The following is a 16343-nucleotide window of genomic DNA, read 5'->3' on the forward strand; positions in this document are numbered from 1 at the left end:
ACAAACAATAATTGATAATGGGAGTACTGATAATTTGGTTTCTATAAAAGTGGTGGAAAAGTTGAAATTAAAGACAAAGAAACATTGAACACCTAACAAGGTGTCATGGCTTCAAAAAGGACATCATTTGTTAGTGAATGAACAATGTGAAGTGGATTTGCAGTTGGAAAATAGAAAGAGAAAAATTTGTGTGATGTGATGCCTATGGATGTGTGTCACATATTGCTGGGAAGACCTTGGCAATATGACAGAGGAGCTATGCATGATGGGAGAAAGAACACATACAAATTTGGTAAAGATGGTGTTAATCATACATTTTTGCCTATGGAAGTGGAGGATGCATCAAGAAAATATGATCCAAAGACCTTATTGCTTAGTGGAAAAGAATACTTGCATCAGATTTTAGAGGATGAGGTAGATTTTGTATTGATTTGAAAACCCAAGGTACTAATTACTTCCATTAATATTTTTGATTTGCCAATTGAAATTCAAGAGATGTTGGAAAATTATTGTGATATCATTGTAGATAATTTTCTTAATGAGTTACCACCCATTATAAAAATCAGTCATCATATAGATTTGATTCCTTGGGCAAATCTGCCAAATAAAGCAGCTTACAAGATGACTCCCAAAGAAAATGAAGAAACCATAAAATAGGTTTAGGAACTGTTAGAGAAAGGACTGATTAGAGAGAGCTCGAGTCCTTGTGTAGTGCCAATAGCGTTGAGTCCAAAGAAAGATGGAGGCTCGAGAATGTGCATTGATTCAAGAGAAATCAACAAAATAACAATGAGGTATAGATTTCCTTTACCTACAATTGAAGATTTGATGGATTGTTTAAGTGGAGCAAGATATTTTACAAAGTTGGATTTAAAAAGTGGCTATAATCAAATGAGGATTAGAAGGTGTAACAAGATAAGTTGTTGCTAAATCTAAAGAAATGTTCATTCATGAATGAAGAGTTGGTATATTTGGGCTTTGTTGTTTCTGTTGATGGATTAAATATGGATCAAGAGAAGATAAAGGAAATCATAGAGTGGCCTTCACCGAAAAGTGTTTTTGAGGTAAGAAGCTTTCATGGTCTTGCTAGTTTTCATTGAAAATTCATAAGGAATTTTACTAAGATCAATGCTTCTATTAGTGACACTATAATGAATGATAAATAACCACTTAAATGAATTGTTGAAGTAGAAAAGAACTTTCACCTGTTGAAAATAAAGATCACTGAAAAACCTATTTTAATTTTTTCCGATTTTAATTTATGCAGTCATTGAAGAATTGGATACAATATTTGATGTCTAAGGAGTTTATACTTTATTCAGACAATCACGCATTGCTATACATCATGCAACGGCCAAAGCTTAGACAAAAACATGCAAAATGGGTAGAATATCTTCAAATTTTTAATTGTGTTGAATCATATATCTATCCAATCAAACAAAGTAGCAGATGCCTTAAGCAGAAAAATTATTTTAGTTCGGGAAAGTCAAATTCAAGTGTTGTGTTTTGATATTCTTAGGGAATTATATGAGAAAGATTTACATTTTAAAGGGGCATTTGAAGCTTGTAAAAATCATGTTTTGTTAGAAATCAATTTTGCATACCAAATTGTTCTATGTGAGAAAACATAATCAAGGAGAAACATAATGGTGGACTTGGATGAAGTTTTGGTGGACACAAGACTTATGAGTAGTTGAATCGATTTTATTTCTGGCCGAATATGATATCTGAAGTGGAAAAGTATGTGAAAAATTATAAAGTGTGTCAGTATCCAAAGGGAAGGAGCCAAAACACAGGTTTGTGTGTTCCATTACCTATTCCACATAAGCCATGGCATATCCTGGACATACACCTTCTTTCTCTACAAAGAATCTGGGCATCCCTGTCACCATTTGTCTTACACCGAGTATCGCTTTATAATGAAGGGGGGCAAACCTCTAATGCCAAAGTTCGGACTGAAGAGATGTGTCATAAGACATGACACCTAGCAGACTTCCATCGACCTGATATAATGAATCGACACTAAAACCAAGAGTAAAGGCATCTTTAACATTATTTTTCCATATACGTACCTTCTCATCGGTGAAGGTTACCGTGTAGACTTTGTCTTCCATTTCCGAGATGGACACTAGGTTCTTTTTTAGGTCAGGTGCATTTAATACATCCTAGAATTTCTAGCCTTCTTGAATTCTTGTCCTCTTCCTTGATTCCCAGCTCTCCTCTTACCTTTGTTGTTGAATTTTTCATTCCTTTGATTGCCATCAGAGGGATTTCTAGTTGCACCACTGCACATTGTACCATGCTGCTCTAATCATGATTATCATCATGTTTCCCATGTCCATGATTTTATCTATCATAATGCTTCTTGAACTAGTGTGCATCGTCATCATGTTGTCCTATATTTCCATGATCTCACGTTGCCCTTTATGTCCATGATCTCATTCATCATGATGCTCATGATCTCATACATAGTGACTTGCCTTATCGCAAATGTAACATCGTCATTTTATTCTAGCCTAAGGTTCAGCCTTTCCTTTTGATATAGTCCCGGAATTATTTCTTTTCTTAGCATGAGAAAAAGGGGCAGCAGGAGGACCTTTAGGCATGGGCATTTCTTGCACTTCTTCCCTTGTTTCTTCTTGAATGCATCTAGCCATTAATTCCTCAAAACCAGGAATTACATTATAGTTCAAAAGAGTAGTCCTGAACACATACCATTCATATGGAAATCCTCCAAGAGTTGTGAGTGCCATTTCTTTGTCAGTAATAGTTTCCCCAATAGATAGGAGATTGTTCTTGATCTCGATGATTTTTAAGAAGTATGCTTGCATACTTTCATCTTTACCCTTCTTGATTTCCCTCACCTTATTTCCAAGAAACAAAACTCGATTTCATCATTAACTTTAAATAAGCTCAGTAGTCTATCGTAGATTTCCTTGGAGGTGTCCAGTTCAGAGATGTAGGCCACCAAGTGCTTGTTGATAGAGTCCTGGATGATATTCTATTGTTTTGAGTTCTCCATTTTTTCATTTGTTCCAGGCAGCAATGGATGCATTTGATGGAGGCTCAACAATATTGCCTCTCACATGATCCAACACTCCTTGATTCTCAAGGGTTAGATCAATAGACATCTTCCATCCGTGATAGTCAGCTTTCCCACGGAGCTTGTCTTGAGCAGGAAAGAGTTTTGAGGACCCCATAGTTTATTTAGGATAGCCTTGCCAATATTCCCTTCGATGATTGCTCTTGCTCTTGCTCGGGCTTTGTCTTCACCTCGGCTTTGATACAATGTTAAGTTATGGTATGTTATATGCTTATAACAGTTTACTTCTTTTTCTTATTATATTCCATAGATTAGCAATCATATATACATAAAGTAAAGTGCAGATAGAACATTAAACGATCGACAGAAAACAAGCCAAGACAAGAGACACAAGATGTGGTGGCTAGCCAGGGAAAAACCCCACAATGTGTGGGGAAACCCTTTGATCAAACCTTCTTTTATCTTCAATAATTTAGCAGATAGAAATAGTACAATAAATCTGTTTCATATCAGCAGTAGCAAACCCTAGATTAGCAGCATCAGCATTAGCGGCTTCATTATCAAACTAGGGCAGACGATATCTCACAAACCGACCGTCAGATTGACTTCATTCCACCACCAAAAGTTTCGACTTCTAGAGGAGGTTCAGATGAACCTACAACACAGTTCCGAAGAGGATATCTTCTAGGCCACACAAGTCAATATTTACTTCTGCAATTGCAGCTTCAGTTTCAGCAGTTTCCGGCTTCAAACTACGGCAGTCGATATCTTGCAAACCGTTCATTGGATTGACTTCATTCCACCACAAAAAGTTGCGGCTTTTAGAGGAGGTTTAGATGAACCTATAGCGTAGTTCCAAAGAGGAGATCTTCTAGGCCATGTGAGTCAATCTTTACTTCTGTAGTTGAAGCTTCAATTTCAGCAGTTTTCGGCTTCACATGTGTGAAAGAGAGATCCATTTCAGCGTAGTAGAGAAGAGACTCATTTTTGCATAGTAGAGAGAGAGATAGATGTGATGAGATGAGTGAGTCCAAATGAGGAAAAGTCCTCTTATATTTATACACAACGTTGGTGGGTGAATAGATGCGACTGTTGGGCTTCTGAGCCTACATAAGTTGTAGGCCGGCTTGATAATAATTCCATAATCATAATAAATTCATATCTCCATGAATACTTATCAGAATCGGATGATCCTTATATAAATCCGACACCTCTCTATGAGAGGAATCTAATAAAAATATTATCATCCATGAATAAGATGACCCACATGAAGTTTTGCCCTGGTTGTCAATTTTAACATTACATGGTTTAACCATTGGGTTCCACATCCCAAGGTCTCTTGGACTCCTTTTGTCTATTCGGATTCCACACTAACCCATTGAGGATTAGGTGCCCAACATCCCCCCCTTAATCTGAAGGGTCATGCATGAGTCCAAGAAGAGAGCTATAATACAAAATGTGCAAAAAATGCATGGCAACACTAGGCCAAATGTGCTCTCTGAAATGTTGGTATAAAGGGTGGTGGTTTAAGGATGACCACCAACACTGCAACACTTTGTGCAGTTCCCAGAACTCTTCCAAAACTAGGAAGAAGCTGAAGTATTCTGCTAGAGGAAGCTATCCGATTGTCTTGAAGAGGGAAACCTTCAACCATGAAAGGGAGGTCTCACCCCACATAAAAGGGAGAATCTCAACCTGTGATGGTTTAAGGATGACCAACAACTCTGGAATACTTAATGCAATTCCTGGAACTCTTCCAAAACTGGCAAGAGGCTGGAGTCTTTTGGTAGAGGAAGTGTCCCCAATTATGTTCTTGGAATTCCTCTGAAACTAGCAAGAAGCTAAAGTCTTCTGCTAGAGGAAGTGTCCCATATTACCAACTGAAGGCATGCTCACGGGCATCTTTGTCTCTGGCTACAACTCTGAAACTGGTGTGGTAGGTTATGGCTCAGGCTCACTTGATGTGAGTTTGAAGCTTGTAGATGACCATCATTTCTCCCCCATTAGATACAAGGTGAGATGATGGAGAAAAATCAACTACAAGATTGTTCAATACTCTAGAACAAATTCTGATATGTGATTGGAATATCTTCTTGGCTATTGATGCCCATTGCCAAGAAGCAATCCATCCAAGTTGAATCTTTGTTCTTGCAGGACGTTTTTTTTCTGAAGCATTTGTTTGAAGAATGACTGGTTTTATGACAGTTCTTACATGGATGAAGATAAAAAAAGTAATCTTTTAGATCACCAACTCAGTGACAATGTTGGCATTTCACAATCCGTTGTTGCTGCTATTGTTGTGGAAGAGAACCAGAATCTAAAACAGCTAAAGGTGAATTGTCATGAAGAGTAGGTGAAGATGAATCATCCTCAATAAATCCAGCAGTTTGAAATTGAATTGGCTTTGAGTAGTCTGGAATATGAAAGGACAAGTCCTTATCATATCCAAGACAAGTTCTATGCTTGTTGTGGACAAGTTGTTCCCAAGGTTTGATGATGGGCTTGGGAAGTGTAGACTGAGTTTCTGCATCTGCATGTACAAATGCTGCTTTATTGGGTACTAAATCTAAACCAACTGTAACATTATTGACTTGCTTCTGATGGGTTGTAGTCTTAATGTTCTGAACAGAAACATGCTCAAAATGACTCCTTTGTTTTAATTCTTCCTATTGTAGCTGAGATTCGAGCTGCAAAAAATTATTTTTCTCTTGTGCATTTTGTAGATAGTCGTGAATGTATGTGAGAGAAACTTTCCTCATTTTTAATGTATCATGAGTGGTAGACAATATCAGAGTTTTGAGGAACTCTAATACTTCATTGATTCGGGCCATTTTTTTTCTTCAATGTCAGAATTACACCTTAAAAAACTTAACACAACTACTACTCAATGAAAAAGAGTAATACCCACTCATAGTACACAAAAATATCCTTTATAAATGTGCAAAAAATGATCAGTGTGCAACCAGCAAGCACCAATTACAATCCATAGAAAAATAAGAGTTTACTCATGACCAACACTATGTTCTGACAATACAAACGACTAAACGTTTCTCCACAAAACATTACTTTTATTTGTCAAAACAACCACAACCTTTATACAGGCCACCAAACTCTTATGCAACAATCGAATCAAGAAATCAATGTATATATATGTATGTAATAAACCGCCAACTCTGGTCGGAGAGATTAAAATTCCAGAAGAAATAACACAACTACAACCACTTTGGTCTACAAAAGTATTTCACTTTTCGAAGCATACATTCCCAAATTCCTAAAAGAGGACACAATAAAATTACAAACCGATAAATAATGACTTATGTAGGATATCTACTTGATGCCCTAACTCCAACATATTCCCATAGGGATTCGTCATTTTTAAAGGCCCTCACTCCAAACCAATAATTGCGTTATTCTCTGCTTAACAACACAGTCTAACCATCATCACCCTCACAAAAAATTTCAGTATCACGAGTCCCATATGAGCGCTCATTGTTACGAAAATACCTCAAAGTGATGCCTCGCACATAGTGGCAAAGGAAATGGGGCTTCACATGCCAAAACCTACGACTAGTCTCATGATATGGTCATCCGTTGGTGAAGTTGTGGTGTAGCGAGAATTGGGGGATCTTATCAAATTTCGAGTCCTGATGGGCATGCTCCACTTGATAATAGGTACGCAAACGAGTTTTCAATTTCTCTGAATAAAAAAAGGACGTTTCGCTTGCCAAAAATATGATCTGGATCGAGTCTCAATTGGGCTAATGAATACGACCTCTTTCCTGAACTAGGTATTGTGGTAGCTCTGTGTGGATTGAACACAACACCTCCACAGAACAACTAAACATAACCCCACTTCACCAAAAACCTGATTTGGCTCACAACTGAGAAACAATACAATGTCATGCAATGCAATGAAACCCTAGATTGTAATGTTTGAATAAATTTCAGTAAACGTGCACCAGATCAGTCCGTTGTGAATAACTAATTTTAGATTATAATCGGCCTTGAACTAATTACAGAGTTAGGAAGAAACCCTCGAAACACTGATTTATTAGACCAACTTTAATGACTGATTCGACCCCAGCTTTGATTACAACCTCGTAAATCTAAAACATTGCTTCAATCTTGAATTTCCGAGTTTCCCGCTCAACCTTTCTTTGGAGTGTATTCTCTGTTGTCTTTTGTTTCCCTTATAACATTCCATTGTCACGGAGCTATCCTTAGTATATCAAGAGCTATAAGCTATAGCTTCTGATGTTACGAATATTCTGAATTCTTGGCTTCCTTATCGCCCTTATGTAATGCTAATCATTCGTATCACTTTAGAGTTCTAAAATTGTCTCCAACTCAGTAACATGAATCTTCTTTATTTCTTGAATTAGGAAGATGGAATATTTAGTTGAAGAAAATATAATCTCACAGTGGTGAACTATTGTTCGGTTACAAATTGTCTAACCAAATGCAAACTCCTTCCAAGAGAGAAATATGATGAAGATGGAAGAAGGTTTGTAGGAAGGATCACCTCACAATGGTGAAATGCTTCCCGGCCACAAACTAGTATAGCCAAACACAACTATGGATTGAACCGAGATGAAGATGCAAGGAGGTTTGAGCCAACCCACGCAAAACTTAATGCTCCAAATTTGACAGAGGGATAGAGGATAATGACACCATATGGCAGAGGTGAGTAGCAACTGTGGAGGGGGTAGGTCGGAATGCGTAGCCTGGGAGGAGAGGCATTCAAGGCAGCATTTGAACTGCGTTAACACTTCAATGTTCAAATCAAGGGACCAGCATTCAACTCAATCAACAGAGCAACATTACAAATTTGGGTGTGTCTTTGTTGGAGTTGGGCGTTCATCATAGAGATTCGACGCCGAGAGCTCGGCAGTCATCATAGATATTTAACACTCCAGTTCTTGAAAACTGAGAGACGTTACACTCACGCAAAAAACATTCCAACAATGATAAGTCAGAGGTGCGTTCTTGCTAGGGCAGGGATGGAAGGTCTGAGCAAGGTGTGTTTTGTAGAAGTCAGGTTGAGAATCCAATGAATAACTATGAATAGAGAAAATCGTCATGGGAATAATACTTGGCACAGAGAGAAATGCCAATGTGGGCCAGCCAGATATCCAATGCAGATAATAACAATGAAAGATAGTGTTTATTTGAGCACACAGTGACTACAATGAGTGTTGAGTAGTCAGAGAATTGACAAAGGCCGTTTATTTTTATTTTATTTTTGTTTGTTTGTGAGGCCAACAAGAAGCTAACAACAAAATGATCTGACAAATCAATTTTCAAAGAAGAATCTAAAGAGAAATGGACAAAGGTAGTGGAAGCAAAATACGTTATATCAGATGTGCATGAATTTCAATTAGGCACAACATATAGATAATCCAAGGAATCAACAGAGTAAAAGCATCAAAATTCTGACTGTCAGTAAATTAATGGAGTGTTATGGACAGTGAACAGAAATGTCATAACTGATATGCACATAGAGGCCACAAAACAAATGGCTCAACTTTGAGCAGGGCAGGAGATTGCCCGCTCTGATACCATGTTAAACACACATGGGCAATACAAGTGAACGGAGGTATCCTGAAGGTCATGGATCAAGCCAGATCTAATATTAGTCATTGATTAGGGACTTAATCTTGACCATTGATCTGTCAATGAGAAAAGTAAAAGAGGAGGCTTGAGGGTCACTTGGAGAACACACCAAGATATTAAGATTTCGACTTTTTGGGGCTGGGTTTGTTGGGAAATTTGAGAGAGTTATTTAGAGTTGCAATTGAGGGGAAATGAATACATAAGTAGAGAGGTAGACATAGTGTCAGGAGGATCAGCGTAGTAGCTGGGAAAGCTGACATAGAGGGCTGAAGCCGAGAACTGTCGAAACAATCAGGAAAGCTCAAGCAGAGGACAGAAGCCAGAACTGTTGAGAATATCCAGAACTACTGAAACTGCAGGGAAATCTGATCCAGAGGGAAAAAGCTAGAAATACGAGGAACAAGAAGAGCTGTCGAGAACTTTTGGAACAACTGGGAAAGATGAAGTAGAGGGAAAAGGTCACAATTATCGGGAATAGTCGAAACTACCAGAACTGTTGGGAAAGCTGACGTAAAGGGAGGAAGAGGCTGACATAGTCCCTAGAGGTTGATGCTATGGTTTTTCGTCAGGCATATTTGAGCTGAGGAGATGCCAGAGTGTTTATCTAGGGTTTCAGCTGGAGTATCTGCCTCGGAAGGAGAGGTACTACTTCCGATATTTTTCTTTGTTGGGTGAGCCAGATTTGGCACCCAGATTGTATTCTAAAATTGCTTAATAAATCAAACCCTCAGATAGTTGCACTGGTTTTCCCGCATTGAGTTTTTCCAAGGACATTAGTCCAAAAATAATGGTGTCATTTAAGTGCTTGTTTCTGTTTCCTTCAGTTGATGATCTATAATGTGTTGAGCATGTACTTGTGTTTATTTTCAGTATTTACATGGTAAATAAATTGTTAATTAATCAGAAGAAGTAGGAAAGAATAATTCAGACATTATATGGAGGGGTTCTAACTGTTAGACTCAAAAAATTCAACACCACCTCGATCATAACTCATTTCGAGTCAAAGTTGAGGTGCCCTAAAGTTAAATGGAGAAGTTAAATGTGGCCTTGGGTCAAAGTGGTGACCAATTTTAGCATCTGAACAGCGTTGGTGGAGTCTTCTAGCGGAGCCACCAAATGAGAGCTAGGATGATGTGGCTTGGAGAACGAGGCAATGGGGAGCATGAAGATTGGCCATAAGGTGGAACCCCAATTCCAACACAAGTGAATGGAGGTATCCTGAAGGTAGCAACCCAGAGAAACCTTAAGGCATACAAAGGAATGTAGTGGGCAGATGTGGAGGAAATTTGTAGTGGGGAGGCTTTTGATTGGACATAGCTGAGCCCACCTATAACCTAGCCTAGCAGAGGAAGCCTAACAATATAAGACTGAAAAAATTTTAGTGTACAGAGAGAGAAGGTACTGGGAGGTGGGCGTTGGGACACATAGAATTGTGCAACAATGCAGTAGGAAATAGTTTAATACAACAAGTAGGGAATAGGAAGCTTGAAGGATTATTAGAGCATAACAAAATAAATGGTTACGAACCCTTTGGAAAATTTATAAAGGAAAAACATGAAAAATTAGGCCATGAGACTTTTTTCTCTCCTCTATGATAGCAAGACACATGGTAGCATTTGATTGAGCTAGGTGACAAAGAATGATGATGTTAGCACAGCCTGATGGGAATGTGACATGTGGCAGGAATATTAGGTGTTTTTGGCTACTCAAATGGACCAATTCTTAGTGACATGTGGACCAATATCTAGAGAACACAAGGCATAGGTGATGTGAGCATCATTTCATCCCACAATTTTTGGCTCGAAAGGTTTCAGCAAGGTGAAAAAGGAATTAGTAGGTTGACTCAGAATCAGCCATGTTGTTAGTTTTTCTAGCACTTGTAGCACATGTGCTTCAAGAGATATAGCATGCTTCCTAGAGATAGCCTCTGGGGTGATTGAAGACTAGTGCCTAGGAGATTATCTGAGTGATTATCTTGAACATATCGATGCCACTGAGATGGATTGGTAGCATTAACCCCAACAAATGGATGTTATGGAGGACCAATGGTGAAATGACTAGTGAACGGAATAACCCAACTCAAGTCAATCACAGTGATGGAGTGAAAGTGTCATGTTCAAGAGTGACCTGCTACCATAAAATTTTTCAAGTTTTCTTCCCTCTTTCCCTAGTCATTAATGACCAGTACCTCTTTATTTTTGGCAAGCTTGAGGAAGATAACATATGCTTGTTCTATAATTTTCCCTTAGGGAAAACGTGTTGCCGTGTTTTAGCGAGTCTAGAGACCGTGAAACTCATTCTTGTCTAGGTGGACAATTTTGTCGCTATTGTTTTAACGAGTTTAACAACAAAGACGACTTGGTCATTTTCATGTTAAGAGAGTTTGAAAAGGGACGAAAAGGGGACTCTCTCTCGCCTGGACAAGTTTTTCGCTATTGTTTTAATGAGTTTAATGACAAGGATAACTCAGTCCTTTTCATGTTTAGAGAATTTGAAAAAGGACGAAAAGGAAACTCAAGTAGTTCTTTTTCGTACCATAATCCCTTAAGTTTGAAAAAGGATAAAATAATACGAAATGGATGGATTTTTTATCACTTTAGCGAGCCAAAAAGACAAGCGCTCAAACTTTTTCGTAAGATAATCCCTCAGGTCCGAAAAAGATTAAAATGTAGAGGAGAAATGGAACTTCCAATCACTTTAGCGGGTTGGAAAAGCCAATAGCTCGACAATATTTTCATATTTAATGAGTCAGGGAAGAGTTTAAAGGAGACTCGTTTTTTAGGAAAGAATGGTGTCAAGGGTAGCAACTGGCTCCGAGTAAGATTAGAGCTTCTCAAAACATGGTGATATGAAGAGGGTGGCTAATAAGACCACTCATCACAGTTGTTCCTCAAATAGGTAAATGATCAAGTGGAAGCATATGATTAGCCAAAAGAATGGAGGTGATGGTAGGAGCACAACCAAGGCTCAAAAGGATGATAGCATGGAAATTACAAAGTTTAGTTACCGAAGGTGTGTTCATTTTTTAATGAGATTGAATCATGGGGGAACTATGCTCGATGGTAGGTTTATTTTTTAATGAGCTTGAACCATGGGAAACACATCACTCGGAAGAGTGTTGAAACAATAGCCTCCATGTTATAAACATAGTCACGTCCAAGGAGTAGATTGTAATCTAACGGTCCTAGGACTACCATCATGTTCAAGTGAACAATTTTCCTTCCCAAAGTTATCGGTAACTTATGAAGGATCCCTAATGATCGGCTGGTTACTTTGTTGAAGCCTGATAAATTCTGAGTAACAGGCATAAGAGATGGCGAACCAATCACTTTCCAAGCAGTTGAGGAAAGGACACTCACTAATGCGCCTTCATCTATGATAGTGCTAGACATGATCATTTTGTAAACTTGTGCTATGATCTAGAATGCTACATTAGAAGGAAGGTGAGATCTTGCTAGTCGATTCCAATCAAAGGAGGTGATTAGATTGCTTTGAGGGGGTACTGAATAAATGGTTGAATTAACCCCTTGAGTATCGGGAACTGGGGAATCTCTTCCTATTCTGAATGAACAGGTGGATTGCCCCTGAGTTCATTGGACTTTGAAGTAACGAAAATAATTTGAACGGTATAGTTCTTCCTCTCCTTGGGAAAGGTATGATCTTCTAAAGGTAGAATTGGGTTGACTGCCACATCGACCTATTGACTTTCGGTGTGTATAGACTCAAAAGATTCACTTTCAACGATAGGTATTTTGACCAACGGTTGAGTTATGTCAGTCAAATTTTCAACTAGTAAAGGACTTGGGGAGGGTTTCCTATATCGAGATGGAAGTCACTACGGTGAAGCAAGATGGTTACGCAAGACTTTTTTGGCTTCATCCAAAAATGGACAACGCGAAAGGGTATGGTCCTTTTCACATAACCTACATGGAATTTTGACCTTTCCTTTCTATCCATGAACTTTGTTGATGGTGTGTTGTCAACATGATCACCAAAGGTTGATGACACCAGATGGTGTGAACAGCGAGACCATTCTCTCAAGATTTGAGGAATGCACGAACATTCTCGATGAAAATGGTCTCCTCTACAAATTACACAAGGAAATTTAGGAGATTTAATGTCCATATTTTCACTAGATGATTCATGGTTACCCCCTTATTTAATCAACTTCTTCTTCTTCTTCTCCTTCCCTTTCTTCTTCTTCTCAGCCACCTGGTTACTAGCATTAGTATTTTCACCAAGCGAAGAGGAACAAGCGGAGGGAGAAACAAACGAAGAAGAAGGAAAAGTGTCAACTTCAATATCAATTGGATGTTCATTTGATTGCGACGGAAACACAAGATTTTGAACCACAGAGGTTGAGAATAGCCATACTAGCAAGCCAATTGTAATTCCCAGAAGGGACAGTCTAGCCATATATGGAGAACCAATATTTCCCCAAGAGGAAAAAGGACTAGGATTCCCCTCGAAAGGGATTCCTTGATTGGTGGATCCTGGATTTGTCTCCATATATCTCAACCTAGGATCAACTAAGGAACAATGATGTTATTTCCAATTAAATAAGTTTTAATGAAGCTCTGACAAAAATATGCTTTTTCAATTTTTAAGAGTAGAGAAAAAGCTAAAAATGACTCTATTCCCCTTTGATTTTTTATGAGCCTGAAGTGACAAGTGCTCAAATGGACCTTTTTCTTTTAAAGAGTCGAAAAGGAACGAAAGTGACTATTGTGGAAATATAGACAGAGCGATTACCAAACCAATCACAAAACTACAATATGCACCTTGGTGATAAATTAAAGAGAAATTACCATGTACTGATGTACAATAGTCAATCTTCCTGAATGTTGTGTTTAGGGCATTACGATTGATAGGGCGGTAGACATGGCTTCCTATGGATAAAGGATATAAGCCTATTGTGGTCTCCCAATATTTACATGATAGTACGGGGAGCACAAGTCTATGCTAGCACTTGTCGTATCAAAGAGGAAGAATCACCCAACCTTTGATGAAAACGATAGTTACTAGTTTTTACGACGTCGGAACACGTCTCTAGCCTAGACCTCTAAATGTGTTGCATTAGGTTCCAAAGCATTGTTAGGTTCATTGAAATTTATTTTAGAGTTGATCTTGTTTAAAAGTATGCCTTTCAATGGTTCACCACATGATGTAGATTTAAAATTCCTAAAATGCAATCTACAATGATAAACAATCGTTGTTTATTTTGAGCAATGAAAATCCTAGCTACTAAGGAAAGAAAATTACAATTCTTTCAAACAGAGGGCAAAGAGTACACACTAAATGCACTTTTCCTAAATCATTTTTCACACACAAACTAAATGCAAATGCAAATGCATGTGTTTGTTTTCCATCCCTCTTAATGTGTAAAATGCCAAAGTAAAACTAAGTAACAAAGATCTGAGATATTTTACTCAAAGCGACATTTGAACAATTTCTTTTTCAAAAAAGAAAGGAAGACTAAACGACACTTTTGAATTTCGAATAGTAAATGCTTTCGACACTTCAAATATCAACAAATCAAATCAAGTACATGACAAAAATTTCAATCGACTATCCAAGGAAGGAAGACTCTACGACACTTCTCTTTTTGACACAAAACGACAATTACGACACTTTTTGTACCAAAACGACAAATTGATTTAAGCAGCTTTTCGACAAAGGATTGAAAATGATTGAAATATACATAAAAGAATTTACTAATCCTAATCAATGGAGGCTGCTCTATGCAATGCAAGCAGGCTTCAGTAATGTCGTACTATTCATAAGCAGCAACTCAACTAAACAGAACTGAAAACAAGGACAAAAACCCCAAATTTCAAGAATGGAAATAGGTTCAGTGAGTCATCACACTTAGGCTTCACAGAAACAAGGATGAATCGAACCTAGTAGACTTGGAAGTGAAATGCATACTGGTTTATAGTGACAAAAAATGTGATGGGCTAGGGAGTGCAACTGAAGTAGGCTTTGGATCAAATTTGCAGTTGATTTCAGTGAGTTAAGCTGAGCTATGATGGACAATAAAGAGCAAAGTACAGAGGAATGAGATTGACTAAAGCAAGATTCATCCACTATGCAATTGCAGAGCAAGAGCAGTTCAAAGGCTATCTCGCTAACTTCAGGATCCGTCTCTAGTTTATAAAACAAACAACAACAACAAACAAACATCTATTTGATTCCCAGCGGAGTCACCATTTTGTTTCTGGGAAAACTAGTGTCTTTTCAATCAACTAGCCCTCTAGGATTGGCAGTTGCCCTAGAAACAAACAGTTTAAAGCAATTTGTGATTTCTTCTATGCATAATAGATAAGAGAGAGGTAAAGGAACCAACCTGGATCTTCCACTTAACTCCTTGCTTGATCTCTCTCCCCCTTGATAGAGCTTGCAACTCCTCTACTACTTATCCCGCTTAGAGAATACCTATAGAAACACAGTAACAAAACACCGTCAAAGCACCTTCATCTATTATATCATAAGCATTGCAAAATCAGAAATACAATGAGCATACAATGGCATTCACAAATAATAACATTAAAAATTGCACAGTTGTATGGAAGAAAACTCAAAGAACTTTATTAAATGGAAGGGAGAATTACAACCCAGCTGTCTGATCCAACATCATCCTCCCAGCATCAAATCCCTCTTCACCTCATGAAAGGCAAGATCACACCAACAATATAATGCTCTTTCTCAAATACAAACTATGAGCACTTCCTTGAAAATTACAAAATTCTAGCCCCTTGGTCTCTCACATGAGGGATCCATTTATAGATGTGTGCAAGGGTGTGAGTAATCTTTGGATTTTTTATTTGTGTCATTCCACTTGTTGCATTTGGTTCCACTTGGAGATTTCTTGGATCTCTTACTCATCCCTGGGCGAATTTAGAGAGGCAAGTGTTATAGGAGAAGATTCTAGAAGATTCCATTGGCATCCACTTAGCAAAATGTCTCAGACATTTGTCCATCCTTGCTCATTGCACCCTATAAAAGGCCTCTTTAGTATGCATCACACCTGGCTAGTGTAGAAGTCAGTATGCATCACACCGTGGCAGTGGAGCAATTAGTATGGTCCTCTTTTTGGCCAGTTCTGGATGGTTTTTTAGATGGAACTTTTGGGGAATGATGTAATCAGTTGACCATGATCCTTTAGGGTATGAAACAACACTTTTAGAGGTTAAAGAGCCCTAGTTTATCGACATATAGGATTGGGGTTGCAGTGCCCAAATATTTCTATAACATAAGGGCACAAAAGATTTAATGAGTATTCGTTAACCCCTTAAGGCCATAATTAAAATGGTCGATGGATTTATACTTGGAAGCATTGTTAATATAAATCCTTTGGGCTTTGGTTAAATGGACAAGAAGCTACTTTGTTAAGAATCCTCCATATTTCATAGGTTTTCCATATTTGGGTTTTCACCACACTTCTCAATTAGTCAAAAACTATTCTTGAAGTACTCTTAGCACATGTTTGAAGGCTTGAATGGGTCATTTTTAAAAATTATTATTGGGCTCAAAGGTAAATGCCAAGAGCTCAAGATTGAGATAGAGAGAACTTGACATGCTATTTATTTTCTAATGCATGCAGTGGGCGGACCCCGCACTACACATAATCTTGGAGGGAAGGATAAAGGCTAAAGCTAAGTTAAAGACTTGGTTCTATGTATAAATA

Source organism: Pinus tabuliformis, chromosome 8, assembly GCF_031772625.1.
Source record: "Pinus tabuliformis cultivar Carrire ecotype Pingquan chromosome 8, CPIR1, whole genome shotgun sequence".
Lineage (NCBI taxonomy): Eukaryota > Viridiplantae > Streptophyta > Pinopsida > Pinales > Pinaceae > Pinus > Pinus tabuliformis.